The following is a 26,466-nucleotide window of genomic DNA, read 5'->3' on the forward strand; positions in this document are numbered from 1 at the left end:
ATTTATGCCACTTTCATGTGGCCTTTTTGCTTGAATGCTTTATGTATTATTTGATTTTTATTGTAAGTCATCTTAAAACAAATGTAATTGAGAATATGTACTGTTTCTTCTAACTTTAGCTTGTCAGATAGCATTTTAGTTTGATTTCATGAAAGTTAGATCATGTTAATTGAAGATTTTGAAGTGTTATTAATGTTATAAATACAATTAGGCTCTTTTTGAATAAAAAAAGAAATTTATAATTATATATATGCAAAATTATATATAATTATATATTCATGTACGATATGTGCATATACAATAGAATATTGTATATAATTAAAGTTTATTTAATACATACATAATATACAATTAAATATGTGTGTATATATTATATAAGTAAAATGGTTTTTGCTTATAACTCCTCTTTTTTTCTACATAATTTAGAAAATGATTACATAAAACATAAGTCTTGATTGGGCATTCAATATATAAAGATATAATTAGTGACAACAACATAAAGGGAGGGGTAGGTGTTAACTGTATAGAAGCAAAACTTTTACACTATTGAATCTGAGTTGATATTAAATAGGACTCTCTTGTTAGAAATTAAGATGTTAATTATAATCACCAAGAAAGAACTTAAAAATAACTAAAACATGTACAGTAAAAAAGTGAGAGTGTCAGTTGCAGTTTAGGCAAGAGGATCCCAAATTCAACACCAGCCTGAGCAACTTAAAGAGACCCTTACTCAAAATTAAAAAAAAAAAGTGACAATGGATCTTGATCAGTGGTAGAGCATCTTGCCTAGCAAGGTTAAGGCGTTGGGTTCAATCTCCAGTACTACAAAAAAAGGTGGTGCAGTAAAGGAATCAAATTTGTACACTAGAAAATATCTAGTGTACAAAAGAAGACAGCAATAGATATAGTAAAGGAAAAATATATGAGACATAAGAAAAACAACTAAATGGTAAAATTAAATTCTTCTTTGTCAGAATTACTTAAAAGAAAATTGATTAAACTGACCTATAAAAAGACAGAATTGACAGGTTGGGAAAATATGGCCTATCTATATACTGTGTACAAGAAACTTTCTTTAGATACAAATAATTTAAAAGTATGAGGATGGAGAAAGGTATTCCACAAAAAGTTACCAAAAGAGAGATGGCATGGCTGTCAGAAAATATATATATATGCACTTTAAGTCAAAAAGAAGAAATAAAGGAAAAGAAGGATGCTAAATATTTTTTTTATCTTCCATACATTTGATTTAAATGACTTATGCATTGATTTTTAAAAAAAGTTCGAGTCAGAAAGAAAAGATAAAAATTATAGATGTGTACAAATTAGCAAGAGAACCTCAAAACATGTGAAACAAAAATTTACAGAATTTAAACGGGAAATAGACAAAAATAGTTGGAAGCATAAATACTTCATGTTGGATAAGACAACCAGATAAATTAATAAGGAAAGATGATTAAACAACACTGTGGAACTACTAGACTTAGTGTACAAATATAGAACATTCCACCCAACAGCACAGAACACACATTACTCTCAAGCACACGTTGAACATTCTTCAGGATATACTATATATTTAGACCACAAAATCAGTTTTAGTAAGGTGAATAAAATATCAAAAACCATGAAAGGGATCTTTTCAAATTCTCACAGAAAGAAATTAGAAATCTACTGGAAAACAGAGGGAAAAACTAAGAACATGGATATTTAAAAACTACACTTTTATACAGCTAATGGATCAAAGAAGAAATCAAAAATAATATTAGAAAATATCTTGAGATGAATGAAAACAAAAACAGAACATACCAAAATTTATGGGGTGCATTGAAGACAGTGCTAAAGATAAATTTACAGCTATAGACACCTACATTTTTTTTTCCTTCAGTGGTACTAGGAATTGAATCTAATGCATGCTGGGCAAAAGCTCTAGTATTGAACTATACCCAAAGCCATAATGCCTACATTTTTAAAAAAGAAATTCAAAAATACAGAATTTACAGGTTGACCTCAAATCAATAACCTTACCATTGTAATCTCAAGGAAAAAGGAACAACAAGTTAAATGCAAAGCTAGAAGAAGGAAGGAAATGATTTTGATTAGAGTTAGATTGATGAAAAAGAGGTTGGAAAAACAGAGAACATAAACCCAAAAGTTAGGCCTTTCAGAAGACCAACAAAAATGGCAAACTTTGAGCTAGATTGATAAAGATATAAGGAGAGAACCCAAATTACTAAAATAAGATGTGAAAGGGAAGACAATACTCTCAATTTTACAGAAATAAACAATAAAAATAAAATCTTTTGAAAAATTGAATGCCAACAAATTGGATGACAAATTCCTAAAAATACAGACACTGCCAAAACTGACTCAAGGAGAAACTGAAAAACTAAATTGACCCATAAAAACAAGGAGATTGAATAGATGGCTTAACTGATAAATGCTTCTACAAAACACTTAAAGAAGAATTAATGCTAATTCTTTCCAAGCTCCTTGAAATTACTGAAGAAGAGAGAATATGTACTAACTCATTCTATGAATCCAACATTACTATAACACTAGAGCCAAAGACACCACAAACAAGGTATCTCAAGGAACTGGAAAAGGAAACTATGGACCAGTATCCTTTATGAAAACATCAATACCTAAATTTAAAAGCTAAAACCAAAACAATCACAAAAGACAAGCTTCATGATGTTGCATGGGTAATTGTTTCTTAAGTATGACACCAAAAGCACAGGTAACAAAATAAATAGATACAATGGTTCATCAAAATTAAAACTTGTGCATAAGATAATACTACAAAAAATATTAAAATAACAAAAGAATGGGTGAAAATACTTATAAATCATATTTTTGGTAAGTAAGATCCAGAAGATAAAAAGAACTACAACAAACTGAACAATAAAACACAATCCATTTCACAAATGGGCAAAGTACAAGAACAGATATTGCTGTAAAGATATTCAAATAGTCAACAAGTATGTGAAAAGATTCTCCACATCATGAGCCATTAGGGAAGTGCAGGTCAAAACCACAGTAACACTTAATATACACTAGGATGGTTGTTATCAAAAGAAAACAAAATAGCAAGTATTAATGAGGATAGGAATTAGGAGCCTTGTGCTTTGCTGATGGGAATACAAAAAGTGTAAAAACATTTTGATGGATCCTGAAAAACTTAAGTATAGAATTACTGTGTTAGCCATATTTCTGCCACTATAACCAATACTTGAAATGATCAACTTAGAAAAGGTTTATGTGAGCTCATAATTTTGGAGGTTTCCATGATTGAGCATATCCACCACATTTAAGCCTGTCGCAAAGCAGCTCAAGACAGTGGATAGCAAATCATTGCACAAAGCCTCTCTCCTCATGGTCAAGGATCAAAAGAAAATGAGAAACACTGAGAATCCACAATCCTCTTTTGGGACATTTTCCTAGTGACCCAAATACCTCCCACTATGCTTTACCTTTTTTAAAGTGTCCTCCAGTTCCCAATGTAGGCATGCTGGGGGCCAAGCCTTTAACACTGGGCCTCTGGCAAACATTGCAGACCCAGAGTATCACGATTACAATGTGACACAACAGCTCCACTGGTAGGTAACACACCACAAAGAATTGAACGCAGAGATTCAGATGCATGTATACCAATGTTTACAGCAGCATTATTCATCTTAGCCAAAATGTAGAAACAACTCAAGTTTCCAGCAATAGATGAACGTCTAAACAAAATATGGGAAAAATATATGGAGAGATACATTTATATGTATATAGTGAAATGACATTCAGACAGGAAAAGAAATAGTTTTGTTTTTTGTTTTTTAACATATATATATATACTAGATATTGAAACCAGGGATGTGCTTAAACCCTAAGCCACATCCCCAGCCTTTTTTTAAAAAATTTTTTGGTAGTTGTAGATGGACAGCATAACTTTATTTCATTCATTTTTGTATGTGGTGCTAACGATCAAACACAGTGCCTCACACATGCTAGGCAAGTTCTCTGCCAGTAGACATTCATCTATTGATGGACACTTGAGTTCTTTCTACCTTTTGGCTAAGATGAATAATGCTACTATAAACATTGGTATACATGCATCTGAATCTCTGCATTCAATTCTTTTGGGTGTATTACCATAGCCCCAGCCCCTCCCTAGCCCTTTTTATATATTTTATTTAGAGACAGGGTCTTGCTGAGTTGCTTAGAGCCTTGTTATTAACTTATTTTTAATTGTATATATTTAAGGTATACCATGTCTCAATATGTGTGTGTGTGTGTGTGTGTGTAATTACTCCAGTCAAATTTTCATTCATAATCACCTTTTCACATGGTGACCATTTCTGTGAGGGTGTGACAACACTAAAGATTTATTCTCAGAGCAAATCTTGAGTATATAATACAGTGTTTTTCATTATAGACCCAAGATGCAAATTAGATTTCTAGAATTTATTTGTCCTACATAACTTTATATCCATTGACCACTCTCCATTTCTTTTGCCCTGCCCCCTAATCCCTGAACCTGGTAACTACTCTTCTACTCCATTCTTCTTATAATTTTTTTTAGACTACAGATATAAGTGAGACCACACAGAACAGCTGACCCTTGAGTAACATGGTTTTGAACTGAGTGAATAAACTTAAATGTGGTTGGTTGTATTGTGTTGGGGGGTGGGGGTGTTTGAAGATTTGCACAATTTGAAAAATTTTCCAGATAAACCCCCTAGCCTAGAAATATTGAAAAAAAAATCTTAGGAAAAAGTTAGACATGTCATAAATGTGTAAAATATGTGCTGATAAAAGTTTATTTTATCACTTACTACCATAAAATATTCATAAATCTATTATATAAAGTTAAAATTTATCAAAATTTACCCACAAAGACAGTATGTGATGCCATTCACAGGGTAGAGAAGACATTAATAAATGTAAATATGTGGTATTAAATCATAATGGCATATAATTGGCTGTAGTAGGCCCTGTACTATAGTGATAGCAAGGCTACCTTCTGTTGGAAGGGCAGTGAGCTCAAATATTGCAAGTATTCACTTAAAATTCCCTAGGATATGGGTACCTGGGTGCCAGGAGCTCCACTGCCCAGTAAATTGCCTATCCCAGTAAAAAGGGATCTTTCCTGGTTCTGATGTAGTTTTCACCACATGTAATATATATGACATACAAACTATGTGTTAACCAACTGTTTACATTAGGCTTCCAGTCAATACAAGGCTATTAGCCATTTAAGTTTTGGGAAATTCAAAAGTTTTACTGGACTTTTCAACTGGGGTAGGGGTGGGGTGCCTCCTGCATTGGTCAAGGGGTCAACCAAATACATATGGTTGTGGAAGAAATTAACATATCCATCATCTCTCATAGTTACCCATTTTTCCACCTGTAGCAAGAGAGGCAAATGGGTGTCTCTCTGAGGAACAGAACAAGGTCTGTGGCTTCCTGTTCCACCATGTCACTCATAATATGTCTTTTTCTCCCCTCTGGTTGCAATTAATGTTTTGTCTTTGTATGATTGTCACTAGTTTGATTATCCTTTCCTAAGTGTGGATTTGGTGGTATTTTTCTTGCTGAGTTTTCTCTGAGCTTTTTGGATCTGGTGTGTAATTTTGGACATGTCTCAGTCACTACTTCAACTATTTCCTCTGCTCCTTTCTTTTCTATCATTCCAATTATACATCTTGCATAGTTGATATTGTCTCACAGCTCTTAGATGCTTTGTTCTAGATTTTTTCCTTTTTTCCTCCTTTTTGTGTTTCAATTCATTTCTAGTTTTCTGTCTTCAAATTTACTGTTTTGTCTCCTCAGCTCTGCAAAGCCATTGATGAGCCCATGTAAACCATTCTTTTATATTTATATATATAAATATATAACATGTTATATATTACACATGTTACATAATATATAATGATATTTTATTGCTCTAGTGTTTTTTTTTTTAAGATTCTAGCATGACCCCCAGTGACCTGCTTCCTCCAATTAGGTCGGTACTGCCAAGTAGTCCATTCAGCTATCAATTTATTAAACCACCAAGTGAGTTAGAGCCCTCATGATCCAATCATTGTCTAAAACCCCCAGCTCTGAACCTTGTGTTATTGAGAACCATGCTTTCAACACATGAGTCTTTGAGGGGACATTCTAGACCCAAATCTTAACAAGCTTCTCATTTTCTAGGTCTTGCTCTTAAGATTTATTAAGCTGTTGGGCTGGGGATGTGGCTCAAGTGGCAGCACGCTCGTCTGGCATGCACAGGGTGCTGGGTTCGATCCTCAGCACCACATAAAAATAAAATAAAAAGATGTTGTGTACACCGAAAACTAAATAAATAAATATTTAAAAATTCTCTCTCTCTCTCTCTCTCTCCCTCTCTCTCTCTCTCTCTCTCTCTCTCTCTCTTTCTCTCTCTCTTTAAAAAAGATTTATTAAGTTGGACTGGATCATTTCACATTTCTCACTTCTGAAGGAAGACCCTCTGTGCACTTATCAGTGCTCCATGTATCATGTCAATTTCTAGTCAAGATGATGGGCACAGTCATTGTTCCTCACCCTCTATCCATGCCAGACAATAATTCTCTTCCTTGGGTATTTTCTGAGCTTAACGCTGCATATCCAAATGCATGTATAAACTGACTAAATGCTTGAGTGGGATTTCTTCAGATCTCTTGAGCTTTCTGGATAGATCTCTCTTCTTTCCTACCTTCTTTTTATTATTATTATTAGTTGTTCAAAACATTACAAAGCTCTTGACATATCATATTTCATGCATTTGATTCAAGTGGATTATGAACTCCCATTTTTACCCCATATACAGATTGCAGAATCACATTGGTTACACATCCACGTTTTTACATACTGCCATACTAGTGTATGTTGTATTCTGCTGCCCTTCCTATTCTCTACTATCCCTCTCCTCTCATCTCCCCTCCCATATTCTCTCTCTACCCCATCTACTGTAATTCATTTCTCTCTCTTGTTTTTTCCCTTTCCCCTCACTTCCTCTTATATGTAATTTTGTATAACAATAAGGGTCTCCTTCCATTTCCATGCAATTTCCCTTCTCTCTCCCTTTCCCTCCCTCCTCTTGTCCCTGTTTAATGGTAATCTTCTTCTCATGCTCTTCCTCCCTGCTCTGTTCTTAGTTGCCCTCCTTATATCAAAGAAGACATTTGGCATTTGTTTTTTAGGGATTGGCTAGCTTCACTCAGCATAATCTGCTCTAATGCCATCCATTTCCCTGCAAATGCCATGATTTTGTCATTTCTTAGTGCTGAGTAATACTCCATTGTGTATGAATGCCACATTTTTTTATCCATTCATCTATTGAAGGGCATCTAGGTTGGTTACACAGTCTAGCTATTGTGAATTGTGCTGCTATGAATATCAATGTAGCTGTATCCCTATAATATACTCTTTTAAGGTCTTTGGGGAATAATCCGAGAAGGAGAATAGCTGGATCAAATGGTGGTTCCATTTACAGCTTTCTGAGGAATCTCCATACTGCTTTCCAAATTGGCTGCACCAATATGCAGTTCCACCAGCAATGTAGAAGTGTACCCTTTTCCCTACATCCTCGCCAGCACTTGTTGTTTGACTTCATAATGGCTGCCTTTATTACTGGAGTGAGATGGTATCTTAGAGTGGTTTTACTTTGCATTTCTCTGACTGCTAGAGATGGTGAGCATTTTTTCATATACTTGTTGATTGATTGTATGTCCTCCTCTGGGAAGTGTCTGTTCAGATTCTTGGCCCATTTGTTGATTGGATTATTTCTTTTTTTATTGTTTAATTTTTTGAGTTCTTTGTATACTCTGGATATTAGGGCTCTATCTGAAGTGTGAGGAATAAAAAATTATTCCCAGGATATAGGCTCCCTATTTACCTCTCTTATTGCTTCTCTTGCTGAGAAAAAACTTTTTAGTTTGAGTAAGTCCCATTTATTGATTCTTGTTTATAACTCTTGTGCTGTGGGTGTCCTATTAAGGAATTTGGAGCCTGACCCCACAATATGTAGATTAGAGCAAACTTTTTCTTCTATAGACTTTCTTCTCTGTTTTGATGTCAAGCTCCTTGATCCATTTTGAGTTAACTTTTGTGCATGGTGAGAGAAAGAGATTCAGATTCATTTTGTTGCATATGGATTTCCAGTTTTCCCAGCACCATTTGTTGAAGATGCTATCCTTTCTTCATTACATGCTTTTAGCAACTTTGTCAAATATAAGATAGTTGTAATTTTGTGGATTGGTCTCTGTGTCCTCAATTCTGTACCACTGGTCCACCTGTCTGTTTTGGTACCAGTACCATGCTGTTTTTGTTACTATTGCTCTGTAGTATCATTTGAAGTCTGGTATCACTATACCGCCTGTTTCACTCTTCCTGCTTAGAATTGCTTTTGCTATTCTGAGTCTTTTATTTTTGCAGATGAATTTCATGATTGCTTTATCTATTTCTAGAAGAAATGCCTTTGGGATTTTGATTGGCATTGCATTAAACCCATAGAGAACTTTTTGGTAATATCACCATTTTGATGATGCTAGTTCTGCCTATCCATGAACAGGGTATATTTTTCCATCTTCTAAGATCTTCTTCTATTTCTCTCTTTAGGGTTATGTAGTTTCCATTGTATAAATCTGTCACCTCTTTTGTTAGGTTGATTACCAAGTATTTTTCTTTTTGAGGATATTGTGAATGGGGTGGTTGTCATCATTTCCATTTCAGAAGATTTCTCACTGATATACAGGAATGCCTTTGATTTATGCATGTTGATTTTATATCCTGCCACATTGCTGAATTAATTTATTATCTTTAGTAGTTTCTTTGTAGAACCTTTTGGGTCTGCTAGGTATAGGATCATGTCATCAGCAAATAGTGCTAATTTAAGTTCTCCTTTTCCTATCTTTATGCCTTTAATTTCTTTCATCTGTCTAATTGCTCTGGCCAGTATTTCGAGAACTATATTGAATAGAAGTGGTGAGAGAAGGCATCCCTGTCTTTTTCCAGATTTTAGAGGGAATGCCTTTAATTTTTCTCCATTCAGAATGATGCTAGCCTGAGGCTTAGCATAGATAGCTTTTACAATGTTGAGGTAAGTTCCTGTTATCCCTAGTTTTTCTAGTGTTTTGAACATAAAGGGATGCTGTACTTTGTTGAATGTTTTTTCTGTGTCTATCTAGATGATCATATGGTTCTTATCTTTAAGTCTATTGATGTGGTGAATAACATTTATTGATTTCCGTATATTGAACCAGCCTTGCATACATCATCCTACTTGATCAGGGTTCACAATTTTTTTGATGTGTTATTGTATCTGATTTTCCAGAATTTTATTGAGGATTTTTTCATCTGAGTTCATTAGAGATATTGGTCTGTAGTTTTCTTTCTTTGAAGTGTCTTTGTCTGGTTTCAGAATCAGGGTGATGTTGGCCTCATAGAATGAATTTGGAAGAGCTCCCTCTATTTCTATTTTCTAAAATAACTTGAAAAGTATTGGTATTAATTCTTCTTTAAAGGTTTTGTAAAACTCTGCTGTATACCCATCGAGTCCAGGGCTATTCTTGGTTGGTAGTTTTTGATGGCTTCTTCTATTTCCTCCATTGATATTGGTCTGTTCAAATTGTGTGTATCCTCCTGACTCAATCTGGGCAAATCATATTACTTAAGAAATTTATCGAAGTCTTCACTATCTTCTATTTTATTGGAATATGGGGTTTCAAAATAATTTCTAATTGTCTTCTGTATTTCTCTAGCATCTGTTGTGATATTGCCTTTTTCATCCCGTATGTTAGTAATTTAAGATCACTCTCTTCTTCTCTTCATTAGCATGGCTAAGGGAATGTTGATCTTATTTATTTTTTCAAAGAACCAACTTTTAGTTTTGTCAATTTTTTCAATAGTTTCTTTTGTTTCAATTTTGTTGATTTCTGCTCTGATTTTAATTATTTCTTGCCTTCTGCTACATTTGATGTTGTTTTGCTCTTCCTTTTCTAGGTTTTGAGATGATGTTTGAGCTCATTTATTTGTTTTTTTCTTCTTTTGAGGAATGACCTCCAGGCAATGAATTTCCCTCAAAGAACTGCTTTCATTGTGTCCCATAAATTCCGATATGTTGTGTCTGTGTTTTCATTTATCTCTTAGAATGCTTTGATTTCTTCCTTTATGTCTTTTGTAACCCATTGATCATTCAGTAACATATTGCTCATTTTCCAAGTGATGTAGGATTTTTTCTTCCTTCTTTTATCATTGATTTCCAATTTCATTCCATTATGATCAGATAACATGCATGGTATTATCTCCACACCTTTATATTTACTAAGGATTGACGTATGGCATAATATATAGTCTATTTTTTAGAACAATCCATGTGCTGCTGAGAAAAAAGTATATCCCCTTGATGATGGTTGATATATTCTATATATGTCAGTTAAGTCTAGGTTATTGATTGTGTTATTGAGTTCTATAGTTTCTATAGTTTCTTTATTCAACTTTTGTTTGGAGGATCTGTCCAATGGTGAGAGAGGTGTGTTGAAGTCACCCATAATTATTGTGTTGTGGTCTATTTGATTCCTGAACTTGAGGAGAGTTTGTTTTATGAATGTTGCAGCACACGATTATTTGGTGCATAAATATTGATAATTGTTATGTCTTGTTGGTGAATGGTTCCTTTAACAGTATATAATGTCCTTCCTTTTCCCTTTTGATTAACTTAGTCTTGAAGTCGATTTGATTCGATATGAGGATGGCCACCCCTGCTTGCTTCCGAGGACTATTTTTGTGGTATGATTTTTCCCAACCTTTCACCTTCAGCCTGTGTATATCTTTTTCAATCAGATGTGTCTCCTGAAGGCAGAATATTGTTGGATCTGTTTTTTTAATTCATTTACCAGCCTATGTCGTTTTATTGGTGAGTTTAAGCCATTAACATTTAGGGTTACTATTTATATATGGTTTGTACTTCCAGTCATGTTTGATTATTTAGCTTTTTTAAAATAATTTGGTTTGTTTCTCCATGATTAGCTTTTCCCACACACACACTCTCTTGCTTTACTGAGGTACTTCCGATTGTTGGTTTTGGTTGTTGTTTTTCATTTCTTCCTGATGTAGTATTTTGCTCATGCTTTGCAATGCTGGTTTTCTGACTGTGAATTCTTTAAACTTTTGTTTGTCGTGAAATATTTTTATTTCGTTGTCATACTGAAGCTTACTTTTGCTGGATACAAAATTCTTGGTGGGCATCCATTGTCTTTCGGTGTTTGAAATACATTGTTCCAGGATCTTCTCACTTTCAGTGTCTGTGATGAAAAATCAGCCGTTAACCTTATGGGTTTACTCCTGAATGTAATCTGCCTCCTTTCTCTTGTAGCTTTTAATATTTTCTCTGTGTTCTATATATTGGATATCTCCATAACAATGTGTCTTGGTGTTGGTCTACTGTGATTTTGTATACTCCGTGTCCTGTATGCATTTATAATTTGTACATCTATTTCCTTTTTTATATCTGGAAAGTTTTCTAAAATTATTTCATTCAACAGATTGCTCGTTGCCTTGGTTTGGACCTCTATACCTTCCTCTATCCTGATGACTCTTAAGTTTGTTTTTTTTATGTTATCCCATATCTCTTGGATGTTTATCTCGTGGTTTCTTACCAGCCTTTCTGAGTTGGCTAGACTCTTTTCAAGATGATATATTTTGTCTTCATTTTCTGACATTCTGACTTCTACTTGCTCCACTCTGCTAGTGATACTCTCATTTGAGTTTTTAATTTAGTTTATAGTTTCCTTCATTTCTAGGATTATTGTTTGATTGTTTTTATAATCTCTATCTCCTGGTAAAGTTGCTTATTTGCTTCTTGAATCTGTTTATGTAATTCATTTTCAATGTGTTCTTTCATTGTTTGAATTTGCTTTCTCATGTCCTCTTTAAGATTCCATTCCACATGTATAAGGTATTCCTTGAGTTCTTTATTTGACCATTTTTCTGATGCCTCTAGGTTCTCCTGTAGATTTAGGCTGTCCTGCATTGTTTGTACTCCTTTTCTTCCTTGATTTTTCATGCTGCTTATGTTACTTCCAGTTCTGTTTGACTGCTGAGTTACTGTTTACTCCTATAAATTTATTTTGGTTTTGTGTATCTCTGGAGTCTCTCCTTTGTGATGGGAGACAATGACTAGAGATGATGAATTTTGTTGCACTTTAAAGCAGATTCATTTGTTTCATAAAATGCATATGGATTCTGATGGCATATAGCGATCTGCGATTTGGTCTTGGGACTTATGTTTAGGTCGAGTGATGTGATGGTATAGAGGTTGGTATATCTTGGCAATGTTGGAAGATTGCTCTACTGACAAGGGATATTAACAGGAGAATGGTTCGGAGTATTTGGGGTAGCTAGGGAATTGGTAGCACTATATAATGCCTTGGAACATTTACCTAAAGACATTTAGTATTTAGTAAATTACATATAAACAGCATCGTAATGCTTGGAAAGAAAAGTATTAGAAGGGGAGGGAAGAAGTTGCTAAAGAGAATGAGAGTAAACAGGTAGAATTCAAGAAAAGGGGAATAAGGAAAATGAAAAGCCAAAAAAAATTAAAATTAAAATTAAAAAAATTAAAAAATAAAAATAAATTTTAAAAATGCAGTCTTAGAGTTCGATTAACTTCTCTTCCAGTAGGTGGGGCTGTGCCCAACAGGCCAAGCTTTTCCTCTCAATATGCAAGAACCAATCCCTGTGAGGCGGCTTCTCCTCCCCCACTGGGTGGCTCTCTAATCCTGGGTGCCCAGGGTCTTTCCTGGTCTCCAGTCACTTCCCCGCTTTTCCTCCAGCCAGGCCCCACTCACCTGTGATGTTCACCACAAAACTGGCTACACGCCAGGTCAGCCTCTACCAGGAGCCCTATTTTCTTGAACAACTAGGCATACTCTCTCTGTTTGCCATTCCCCCAGACCTTAAGGTTGTGGAGTGTGGGCTGGGAGCCATCAACTTATTCTGCCTTCCCTCTGGTAGCCATGCCCTCGGGAGCTGGTGTAAGAGACCTCGGTTGTCAGCGCTGGTGGGAGCAGTAGCTGGGGGTCTTGTGCCACTCCTGATTCCCTCGGTCTGACAATCACTCTCACGGGAAAGCTTGATATTTCCCTGCTGTGTGGAGAGGAGGCGCCTGGGGATCACACACCTGCAGACACCAGTTTCAATGAAGCTATCCCCTCCGCCAAATTCTGTGACCTCAGTTCTCTTCCATGGTGGTGTCCAATGCGAAGGGGGGCCGTTTTTTCCCTTGCCGGGTGTCCAATGTGAAGGGTCGGTCCAGTCTGGCTCTCCCAGGTCCTGTCTCAATCCTGGGCCCGCTGCCTATGAAGGCTTCGTTGGTATCACCTCAAAAGGTTCACGGAGGAACAGACGAGTTGTTTCTCTACTCAGCGGGAGCATTTATAGCGCAGAGTCACAGCTGTTTGGCTGCCAGACGCAGGCATACGGGAGCCTGAATTCACCCGCTTCAGACTCGGTGTGTGTTCTGAAGGGTGCAGACTGTTCATCCCAGGACCACATCAGCCCAGCATTGCCTAGTGATCCTTAGCAAACAGCATTCAGGCGGTTTAAGACTCCCTTTGCCTGCGCAGCTGAAGAGGTCAGAGAATTGATCTCTCTGTGTCCGCCGCCATGTTGGATCTCGGCAGGTAGTAGGTAAATGGTCTAAATGGTTCAGCACATTTCTTGGCTTTCCAGGTTCTCAGCATTCTCCCTGTGGTTTGTTTTCAGCTTCTGCATAGCACAAAATGCTGGGCTCTGGATCCAGGACAGAAAGCCTACAAAAAGCCCATGCCTTGATTTTTACAAGTGGTGAATTGGGAGCATCAAATTCATTTACTTCAAAATCTCTTTAAACTGTTCATCTCTTTAAACGGTTCACACCATGGATTATCAGTAATCTCGATAGTACCAGTAGGAGAGCTAGTAACTTTAGGTCTAATCAATTCATCCAACTCCAGAACCTCAATTATACACTCAATTTATACACTAGTGTCCTCTTCTCTGTCAAGGTCCTGTCTTGGAAACCAGAGTCTGAGGCCTTTAATTTTGGTCAGTTCTTTTCAAGACTATTTTAGCTTTTCAGGACAGCTGCATACTACATGAATTTTACAATACTTTTTTCTTTCTGAAAGGAAAAGAGGGCTACAATTTTTGACAATGATTGCATTGAAGCTGTAGAACATTTAAGGAACTAGATATTTTAATAACATTAACACTTCTTATCCTAGACACAAAACATCATTCTACATACTTATATATATTTTCATTTTGGCATTTTTTATTATATTTTTATGTAAGAATCTTTAAGCTTTTGATTACATGTATTTTATATATTTTGATACAAAATTGAATGGAATCACTTTCTTGGTTTCCTTTTTTGATTAGTCATTGTTAGTGCAAATTATAAAATTTGAGTGTTGATTTTGTATCCTCCAATTTCTTTAAATTAGCTGTTTGTCCTAACAGATTGTTTTGGTGAGTTTTAGGGTTTATATTTATAATGTGTTCTATAAATTCTTTTTATTTCAATCTCTATGTTTTCTTTCTTTTGAAATTATTGGTGAATTTTTAATGGTACATTTGTGGTGCATGTAATTTCCCTAATTTATCCTGTCAGTTCATTCAAGACAATTTCTTGTCCTAGATTTATAATTTTATTTATCAGACTTCTTTAAATCAGACCACATACAGGTGAATTTTCTTCTCCTCAGATTCTGTGTTGGTGAGCTTGCTCATTGTGATTTTCCCACAAATGTGACCACAGACTCTGTACTTGCAACCCTTAAGGACCATTCCTAAAATGCAGCATCAGTGCACTATTTGAGTTATGCCCAATGCACACTCCTGGTTTAGGAAGGATGGAGCAGGACTCTGCCTTCTTGTTTGGGCTCTCAGTTCATACACTAATGTCCGCTTCTCTGTCAAAGTCCTGTATCACTACTGTCATTATTCTGCTCTTGGTGCTTTGCTGTTCAAAATGCCCCCAAGGTGTGGTGTTAGGTGTTGTCCAATGTCCCTGAGAACCCTTTAGTTTCTGATATGTCTTACCAGGAGAATACATGTGTGTGAGGAGCTTTGAGTGGTTTGTGTCACAGCATTGATGGTGATGATCTCAGAGCTGATGAAAGAACCCACAGGGTGCATTGAACAATAGCTCTGTTCCCAGAACAGGGTCTGTGGGGTTGGTGAAAAGGCTGCGATTCATTTTGATCAGGGTTGTGGGGGCCTAACTGCATTTCTCATGAGAGCAATGGGACAGTATTTACTAATTCAGCATTTGTGGTGACTTTAAAGAACATATCAACTGTAAGGAGTTAAAATAGTTTCTCTCACTTTGAGGGTGTAGTTGAGGCCTGGTGTGATGGTGCACACCTGTAATCCCAGTGACCCAGTGTTAAACCACGATGCAAAGAAAAGACCACCAACTTGAGTTGTGAGTCAAATTAAAGCAAGCTTATCTTTGTGTACACAGGAACTGGCCAGGACTATCTCTTCCAAAACCCCGGGCTAGAGAGTAGCCCCCAGCTCTCTAGGACCACAGTTTTATAGCACAAAAAGTTGCAAAGCACGTGTTGTGAGAACTTATAGGTAACAGAATTTTGACAAGCATAATACACAGGAAGATAGTAAGTTAATCTACATGGATTAACATTTCAAAGTAGGGAATAAATTTTGACCCCAACATCAGAATTTATGAGGCATTACTGAGGTTTTAGAGAGGGTTGTTATCTGGTCAGGGAAAGTCAGGCATGGGTGAGTTCAATGCATGGGCAGGAATCCCATATAAGTTTATAAATTGCAGTAATTTATAGTAAAACAGAAATTAACTTTTCATGACTTTGTGATGAGATGGCTCCCAATCTTAAAATGGAATGAGGCTGGATTCATCACAAGGAACCCAAGTCAGGAGAATCTCAAGTTCTAAGCCAGCCTGGGCAATGTAGCAAGACCATGCCTCAAGTTAAAAAATTAAAACTGCTATGAACATAGTTCAGTTTAATTCCCTGGGTTTAAGAAGCAGAAATAAAGAAAAACAAAGAGTACTATTAAAAAGAATATTCAGAGTGGTATTATTTTTATATTATAGAGGTATAATGAAACAACAAAATTTGCTTACATCTACTTTGTATGATGATATACATATATATGTGGTATGTATATGTCATATATATATATATATATATATATATATATATATATATATATATATATATTCAGGTATATAGGAGGCATATGTGTACTACATTAAAAAATGATAATCATAATAAGGCTCTTAGAATAGGAACTCTGAAAATTTTGAGCCCACAGAATTATGTGGGGCAGAAATGGATTGAGGTTGGCTAGGGTCAATAAGTGCTGGTCAGCTACTGCCCAGCAGGTAGACTACACTCCAGGGCATTGTATACTTGATGGTTGCAGAGGGAAGATCCTAAATTTTCTCACCACAGACATAAAAAATAATGATAACTATGTGAAGTGGTAAATGTGCTAATGTATCTGAATGTCTCCTGCTTCTTCTTCATATCTCTGTCCTCTGGATAGAATGTAACATTCTAGTGTTCTGTTGAATACTAGGGCTGAGAGAGGGGACCTTGCCTTATCCCTGATCTTAGATGCACTGATTTCAATCTCTCCATTGATCATGGTTTTTGTTCTTCATTTGGTTAATTGATGTATTACATTGATTGATTGATGCAAGTTGCACCACCCTTGCATCCCATTTATAAATCCCACTTGCTTAAGCGTATGATTTTTTTTAATGTGCTGTCCAACTCAATTTGCTTTTTTTCCCAGGATTTTTGTATTACTGGTCCCTTGGGGATATGGCTCTTTAGTTTTCTTTTCTTGTTATGTCCTTCCTTGTGGTTTCAGGGCAATGATTGCCTTCTCAGAATGAAGTTTGGGAGGGCTACTTTCTCTTTAGTTCTTCAAAAGAGTTTGAGACAGATTGCTGTAAACACTTGAAATGTTTTCTAGAATTATCTAATAAGTCATCCCTCTAGATTAATTTTTCAAAGGGAAGATTTGCCAATCAAAAACATCTTTCTAAAAGATTAAACTATCAAAGTTTTAGTTTCACATGATTTGAAAAAAAATTCATGTTAAGGTAAGCATAATTCTCTCACAGAAGCATGTGAAGTGCTGCCTCTTCATGCCAGGAGCTGAGTTCTCCCTCTGGCAGCACAATTAGCCCAACACCTTCAGTACTTTCTCTTCTTTTGTGGTGCATTGCTCTTGCAACATGCTTTGGGGCACTAATTTTCCCAGTTCTTTTGGCCACCTAATTTCCCCAAAGATACTGCCTGCATCAGACACCTGAGGGCTTACATCAGATGCCTCTGGGTATTGCTTGCTAGGTGCACCAGGGTTCATGAGGGAGGGATGTTCAGGAGACAGAACTCTGAAGATGAGCTCCCAGAGGTTATCTGCCATCTCCTTACCTTAATGAGTCTCATGAGTATTCTTCAAAAAATTCATTTGACAGATTCCAAAACTTTCCCTCATTTTTCCAACCATTGCTTATCTCTATGATTTGCTCATTATTGTGCCTATGTCCTGTGTGGTCCACTAACTATGCCCAGAGGGGTTTAGAAGTGCTTGCTCTGAGTGCAGGCTCTCTGCAACTTTCCAGAGCTGGAATCCAAAAGTCTCACCATGAAGACCAGTGTTGAAAATATTTTCCCTTAAGCTCGTCTCCAGAAGTTTGATAGTTTCAGGCCTTACTTTTATGTCACTTGTCCATTTAAAGATGATTATACATATGATGTAAGAAAAGAAGCCAGTTTCATCCTTTCACTTGTGGATATTCCTTTTTACTCAGCAATGTCTGGAAGAGACTCGTCTTTCTCAATGTGCCTTCTTGGTGCCCTTGTTGAGATTCTTTCTACCTAACCACATATATTTGGATGATTTCTTAGCTCTCTGTTCCATTTATTTAAGTTCCTAGTTTTGTGTCTGTGTTATACTGTAGATTGCTATGGCTTTGTAAAAATATCTTAAAATAGAAAGTGTAATGCCTTCGACTTTGTTTTTCTTTCTCAGCATCACTATGAACATTTCAAATTTTTGTGGCTCAAAAACAATTTTTCCATTTTTTTTGTGAAGAATGTTTCTGAGATTTAATAAAGACTCCGTCAAATCTACATTTATTCAGATAGCACGGATATTTTAACCATATAAATTCCATATAATAACAATGAACATATGGTATATTTCCATTTATTTATGCCTTCTTTACTTTTTTTCACCAATGCTTAGTTTTGAGTGTACAAATCTTTCACTTCCTTGCTTAATTGATTTTTACAGTTATTTTTATGCAATCAAATGTGTGGTTATTCTCTTGATTTCCTTTTCTCCTAGGTAATTATTTGTGTAGAGAAGTACTACTGACTTTGTATGTTGATTTTTTCCAATTTTTTAAAATTAATTAATTAATTTGTTCTAATTCGTTATACATAACAGCAGAATGCATTTCAGTTCATAGTATACAAAAGGAGCAAAATTCTTCATTTCGTTGGTGGTACACAAAGTAGAGTCACACCATTCATGTCTTCATACATGTACCTAGGATAATGATGTCCATCTCATTCCACCATGGTATGTTGATTTTGTATCATGCACTTTCCTGAATTTATCTATTAGTTCTAATTTTTTTGGTGCCTTTGAAATGTTCTACATATAAATTATGTTATCCACAAATAGAAATCATTTTATATCTTTTTTTTGATTAGGATGACTTTTATTCCTTTTTCTTTTCTGATACCTCTTCCTAGTACTTCCAGTACTCTGGGAGGTAGAGCTGTGAGAGTGGGATTCCCTTGTTAGAGTCTGTAAACAAGTCAGGATGGTGCCTGGCAAAATGCCAGGGGGAGTGGTTTGTGAAGTAACGCCAGTGGGCCATTAAGTGTGGAGATTCCAGATTGGTTGACTGCTGTATCTAGTTTATGTTAATTAGATAAGCTGTGTGGAATGTATAAATACTGCTCCTGTCCTACAATAAATGGTTCCCTCTCTTGCTGTATCAATCTACACAAGTTGTTCGTCACCCCCTGGTTATTTTGCTGCAGCCGGACTCGTGCAGATGGTGGCCCATTACGGGGAGCCCCGTACACTCGGGGGTAAGTGATGAAAAAAAAAAAAAGCTGCCCATCTATAGATAGGACAGGAGCAAATCTGCACATCCCTAGGCAGATAGGGTGAGAGGAAGAATGGCCATTTTGAGAAAATGAAGAATATTGATACAGTATGTTTGTGTCTTGTTTTGTCTTGAAATGCTGTATTGTCATTGTGATGAAAATATGGAAGGGGTGAGAAGTAAATTACTAAGGGAAGGAGGCACCCCAGTGAAACCTAGAGCAGTTAGGGCATGTGTTGATGGAATCCCAGGAACTCTAGTCAGAAAGAAAAAGAAAGTTCAGAAGAAGAAAGATTATCAGGAAAAAAGTTGCAGCAAAAGGCTACTACTCAATACTTTTTGTTACCGGAGGGTGCGTGAATCGGTGCAGTGGCCGCCACGTGTGCGAGCCAGTCATGGTGCAGCAAGGGCTTTCCAAGCAGTGGCAGGCAGCTCTTCCTTGCCCCCCTGCCCAGGGGAGCAGGACACCACTGCGAGAGCCCAAATCTAGACCTGACCTGGAGGCACAGTCTCGCAGGATCTTGCTCCCTGAGGACAGTGGCAGTTTGAGTCCGGGACACTACCTGGACTCTCCCCTGGGCCATATGGGGCAGCCCGGGACGCTACAGCTGGCAGAAGATGCTACTGGCATCCCTGAAGTTTGATCATTTCCAATGTCAATAACTACAATGGTTCTCCCACACCTGGAGGCTGATGAGTAATGAGCACTATTAAGGCTTATTTCAAATGAAAAAAACCTTGAGATAATGTACTAAATTGTTCAGAAGGTTGTTTTCTTAGTGGAATGCTACAGGATTTTCTTTAGCATCATTGCCAGAATTCCTGCCTTCATCCCAGTGCCGGTGAGTACGAGGGTGAAAGAATTTCCAGTGTTGCTGAAAACCAGACGAGACTTCGGCTAAGAAATAGACGAGACTTCCGATCAAGCTAGCTGCCTGCAGAACTTACCTGGACTGTGATTTACCTGGACTGTGAGTTAATCTATTGAAACACTGCTTTACCTGGACTGAGACAACAAACTGTAATCTACAACAAATTGTAACTCGGTATCTTTTCAAACGGTGTCATTGCTGGTATAATTTTTCCAAGGGCTTCTTACATGGAGCCATCAAGTGGCTTGGTATTGTGGCATTTTGTATCCTCCCTTTCTGTTTGTAGCAGGTTATTTATGGTGTTTGTGTAAAAACCACTATGGTCATTATTTAAATTAAACAAAAGGGGGAAATGTTAGAGTCTGTAAACAAGTCAGGATGGCGCCTGGCAAAATGCCAGAAGGAGTGGTTTGTGAAGTAATGCCAGTGAGCCATGAAGTGTGGAGATTCCTGATTGGTTGACTGCTGTATCTAGTTTATGTTAATTAGATAAGCTGTGTGGAATGTATACATACTGCTCCTGTCCTACAAAGGGCTCCCTCTCCTGCTGTATCAATCTACACAAGTTGTTTGTCACCCCCCGGTTATTTTGCTGGAGTAGTATCCAGTCTTATGTTAAAGTCTTTAATACAGTTCAGTTGGTACATCAAGGAAGTGCTGGGAATTTTCAGTGCTATTCTGCATGTAGAAATCTGGTTGTCCATATACCACTGTTAATCCTCATACTAATATTTCAGAACTTGTTTGTATTATAACTGCATTTTTAAAAGGGGTTTTGGTTTGTTTGTTTGTTTGTTTAGTGGTGCTGGGGATTGAACCAAGGGCCTTGTGCATGTAAGGCAAACATTTAATCTACTTAGGTATTTCCCTAGTCCCTGAAAGAAAAAAAAAGTTTTGAATGCTGTCATGCATTTCACTTTCTATTAATACAAATCTGTCTTTTCACATATTTCTACATGTATAACATTCTTCTGTTATTTTTTTTTTTTTGCTGTTCATTCACGTTAGGCTTATGAAGCACTGATGTCCTCTTTATCTATTTCCTTATGATATATGTCTTCTCTCAAATAAGACCAAAGAATATTTTATATTTTAAAATAATATATTAATCCAATTGTTTATAAGATGTTTTAAATATACTTTTATATATTAGGATTGTGTTTGACTTTATATTATTTATTGTTCTTTTGTGTGTGCATTTTTTGTCCATTATAGTTTTGCATTCTAGTGGGACACATTGTGACATATTCACACATGCACACACTATAACAATATAATTGGCCAATATCACTCCTAAGTACTTCCCTTTTTCCTCCCCTCCTCCCTCCCCATGCAAACTTTACTCTACTAATCTCATTTCTATTTTTAGGAGACTCCCCATTTTTTCTTTCTTTTTTTTTTTTTTTGGTCTACTTCCACTTATACACTTGACCTTCTGAGTTTGACTTATTTTACTTAACATAATGATCTCAAGTTTCACTCATTTTCCTGCAAATAACACAATTTCATTGTTTTTAATGGCTGAGTAAAACATCATTGTATACATACAACACATTTTCTTTATCCATTCTTCCATGGATGCACACCTAGGCTGGTTCCATAGTTGGAAGCTGTTTTGAATTGTGCTGCTATAAACATGGGTCTGCATGTATCTCTGTAGTCTGATGACTTTAATTCTTTATAAATACTGGGGAGTGGTATAGCTGGGTTAAATGGTGGCTCCATGCCCAGACTTTCATGGAACCTCCATACTGACTCCCATTGTTGTCGCACTAATTTACAGTCCCACCAACAGTGTAAATGTGTTCCTTTCCTCACTTCCTCTCCAACATTTATTAATATTTGAACTCTGCATGATTTCTCTGTGTATCTCACCTACAGAAATATCTTTAAGTCACTTGAACATCTCTATCAGGTTTCTGAATGCTCAAGTCTTCAACTGCCTATGTGTGGAAATCCTTTCCATTCATCAGTGCCTACTGTGACTTCTTTCTGCAGGGTTTTGTAATTTTCTGTAAACGAGCCTGTCACCTCCTTGTCCAAGTTAATTCCTGAATGTTTTATTGTCATGTCCTTGATTAATAGAGTTGCTTCTCTTGAGGTCCATTTACAGACCCCACATAAGTGGTTTGAAGCCCAGCTGTACCCACCGCCTTTGGCCTGAGTGAAGCGAGCTTTTCTCATGTCACTGTGGAGATGAGGCAGCTGGTTTCCCATCTCAATGAGCACAAATCCAACACCCCCGCAGCTGCTGGACAGCTGGCCAGCACCTCAGTGTAGTATACAAGTGCCTGCTTTGCTGAGTTTTCTTTACTGTAGCTAGTTCACTTAGAAAGCCTACAGATAACGACTGTGGATCTTGGAGAAGGCAGAGTCCCATGGTTTCTCTCCCCAAACTTAACTCTTTCTCCCTGTCACCTCCAACTCTCAGTTGTCACCTCTGACATCTCTGGGACATGAGCATAGGAGAGCAGTACATTTCTTCTGTGTCATGTGCTGGGCTTTCACTTCCTTCTCTGCCCTCTGTCTGACACACCTGAACCTGATGTTGCCCAGTCAGAGCTCCTCCAGGGAGTGCCCACCTCGGCCTCTGTCCACTGTCAAGAGAGAGACCTCAAATCCACATTGGAAGGAAATCAGAGCCATAGACAATCGTGTTTATTCTTTTTGTTGCTACTACCAATGGAATTGTTTTTTTTTATCTCTTCCAATTGCTCATGGTTATGTTATAGACATCACTGTCTTATTTCTATGATTTTGAATTCTGCATCTTAGCTGCACTCATTTATTAATTATAGCAGTTTATTGGGAAAACTTCATGATTTTTTTAAACAGATAAGATCATGCTATTGGTAAATTAAAATTTTGTCAGTTATTTTGTTAGATGTCTTTTATTTATTTTTATTTAATTCATTATTCTGGCTGTGACATACAGTTCTTCATTAAATGAAAGTAGTGAAAGTAGGAAATTTTTCTTGTTCTGATATTAGAAACTTTCAGACATTCATCATTGGTCATTGTCTTTGCTTTGAGATTTACTGTAAGACTCTCACTGTTCAGAGGTAGTATCCATCTTATTATACCTGCTATTCAAATTCTTTCCCTGTTCCTATTGTTTCCCTAAGTGGATTCCTATTTCCTTCAATTTCCAGTTTAATAGCCTATCATGAAACTATAATGAGTTTTCCAGAGTGCCTCTTCTCCACCAGGAGAGAAGATCATCAGTGATTTTTCTCCCTTATTCCTGCTAGCATGTATGGTGAAATGATAGATTATGTTTGTGTATGGGCATTGAAACTCTTGCATTTAGGGATAAGTTCCAGTTATTTATGCTGTGTAACACTTTCCATGTGCTTTTAAACTACGAAGCATATTATTAAGCATTCTTCAATGTTTTATGAGTACAATTTAGTTATTCCTATGATGGGGTTTATTATGACACAGTCATACAAGCATGGAACATAATTTACTCTAATCCAGTCCCCAGTGCCTCCTCTTTCCCTCCTTTCCTCCCTCCCTCATTCCCCTTCCTCCCCTCTTCTGATGCTCCTTCTATATATGTATCTTTTAAATTGATCTTCATAGATACCCATAAAGGTAGAATTCACTGATATACTCATATATATAGACAGGACAATTTGATCAATTCATTCCACCATTTTTCTCATTTCTCATCCTTCTTCCCTTTTCCTCAGCCCCTTTCCTCTATTCCACTGATTTCTCTGCTTTGTTGATGGGATTCCTAAATTTTTCCCTAATTCTGCTCTTCCACACATGAGGGAAAGCACTCAACCCTTGATTTCTGAGTCTGTCTTCTTCACTTAGCATGATGTTCACTAGTTTCATCCATGGGCCATGGTCTCATTCCTCTTTATGGCTGAGTCAAACCCCATTGTGTGTTTGTACTGTATTTTCTTAATCCATCATCTACTGACGGGCTTCTGAGCTAGACCATGACTGGCCAGAGTGAATTGCTCTGCTGTAAACATTGATGAGCCTGTTTCACTGTAGTATGCTGATTTTACTTCTTTTAGGTCAATTCCAAGGAGTATGATTTTAAAAATACTCACCAGCGATATCTGTTTTGTGTTTAATATTTTTTTTCCCTTTGGCTTGGCATAAAGTAATGCTAGTCTCAAAAAATGAGTTAGGATATACTTTCTGTCTTTTATTGTGTAAGAGTTTTGTTAAAGTTCTTTTTATGATACTGGGTATTGAACCCGGGCACTTTATCTCTGAGCTCCATCCCCAGGTCTTTAATTTTCATTTTATTTTGAAATCAATCTTGCTGTTTTGCTGAGCTTGGTGTCATTCTTTTAAACTTTTGAAGAATGAAGTTCAAGTTGCATTGATTTTTCTTTGTGATTTTCAAGTTAGTTTTTCTTTATTTTTTTCAATCTCTATTACTCCATTCTTTCCTAAGTTTGTGTCTAATTTGTTTTTCTTGTTCTATGTCTTCAATGTGTAAAGTTAATTGACTGCTGTGAAGTCTTTCTTTTTTGAATCTGAGTATATTCAAATACAAATCTCCTTTTCCCACTGGTCTCTTGGCATCCTTTCAGTTTTTGTGTTGTTGTGCTTTTATTTTCATTTTTATACAGAAATTTGCTGATAGTGGTGGCAATTTCTCCTTTAACTGCCTGTTTTCTCATGAGACAATGTTAATTTACACAAATTTGTGTATTTATCATTTTTCTCTGTCTTTGCTATGTAGTTGCAATGCCTATTTCAAGTTTATCCCTTCCCTATCACTGGGTGGAGTGTTATAGAGAAGTCTGTTAGGTCCAGGTGGTATGTGGTGCTGTTTTAGTTTTCTATATTCCTATCTGTTCTCTGTTGTAGCTTCTAGTTAAATTCAATTGGGTATTGAAGTATATGAATATGAGTTCAGAGCTGTCTCTCCCTTTCCTTTCTGCCATTTTTCTCAAATTATCATGAAGCTCTGATATGTGGTGAATATGTGCTCATGATTGATAATCCCACATGTGCATGACCTTTTATCATTATGTAATGGCCATTGTATTTTTAGAAGTTTTTGACTTTGAATTAATTTGCATTCTGATATTTTTATAGCACCCTGGTATCTTTCAGTTGCTTTTTTAATGGAATGCATTTCTTTATCTTTTTTATTTTAGCCTTTGTGTTTACTAAAATATGAGTTGATATTCTAAGAGACAGTAAAAGGTTGTATTATTTTTAAAATCCAATTTGCTCACCAAATGCAGTAACACTCACCTGTAATTCTAGCTGTTTGATAGAGACAGGAGGATCTCAAGGTAAAAACTAGCTTCAGCAAAAGTGAGGCACTAAGCAACTCGTTGAGACCCTGTCTCTGATAGGGCTGGAAATGTGGCTCAGTGGTTAAGTGATTCTGTGTTCAATCCTCAGGACCAAAAAAATTTAAAAATTCAATTTACTGATGTGTGTATTTTGATTGGAAAATCTAATCCAATTACATTTAATGATGTTAATGACAGAGGACTTCTTCTTGTCACTTGTTGTTTTCTATGTGTCTTTGAGCTCTTTCATTTTTATTTATTTATTTATTGATGTCCTTTGAGTTTGATTATTATTTGTAGTGACATATTTTGATTCACTTCTCATTTTTATTAAGTAATATAAATACATGTTGTGTGTGAGTGTGTGAGTGTCTGGTTAACATGGGAATGATATCTATCAACCTAAGTTTATCTTGGTTCATTACACTTTGTTTTAAAAAGTCACAAACTTAATTTTGATGATGCACAAAATTTCTACTTTCTTAGATTTCATCTTACTACATTAACAATGTCACAAATTACATATTAACATGTTATCTCCCAAATAACAATCTTAAAATCATTTGGATGTTTTTTGTTCTAAACTGTAAGAAAAGTTAAATGTGGAGAAATCAACTGAAATAACAATATTAATAGCTTTTATATTTTCCTTTATCAGAGAACTTTATTTTTATATGACTACATATCACTGTGTATTGTCATTTTTATTTTAGTTTAACCATTTCTTGTGGGACATTTATAGTGCTGATTAACTTGCTTACTTTTTATTGTTTCTGGAATATCATTATTTCTCTCTTATTTTAAAGAGTAGTTTTGCCATATATATAATTCTCATCTGTTAGTTTCTCTTTCCCAGTGTTAAATATATCAAACCACTCTTGCAAAGTTTCTACTGAGAGACTGACCAGTAATATTCTAGAGGATTAGTTTCATGAGTTGCTTTTCTCTTGTGCCTTTTAATATTTTCTTTGCCTTTGCTTTAGACACTTTGATAATAATGGCACTTGGTCTTCATCTCTTTGGATTTATTTTACTTGGAGTACATTGAGTGTCTTGGATTTGCATATATATTTACATATATATTTATTTAAGTATGTTTTATTTTTGTATGTTTTTACAGAAGGTCTCAAATCTTTCTCTACAATCTGAT

The sequence above is a fragment of the Callospermophilus lateralis genome (assembly GCF_048772815.1).
Source record: "Callospermophilus lateralis isolate mCalLat2 chromosome 5 unlocalized genomic scaffold, mCalLat2.hap1 SUPER_5_unloc_1, whole genome shotgun sequence".
Taxonomy (NCBI): Eukaryota; Metazoa; Chordata; class Mammalia; order Rodentia; family Sciuridae; genus Callospermophilus; species Callospermophilus lateralis.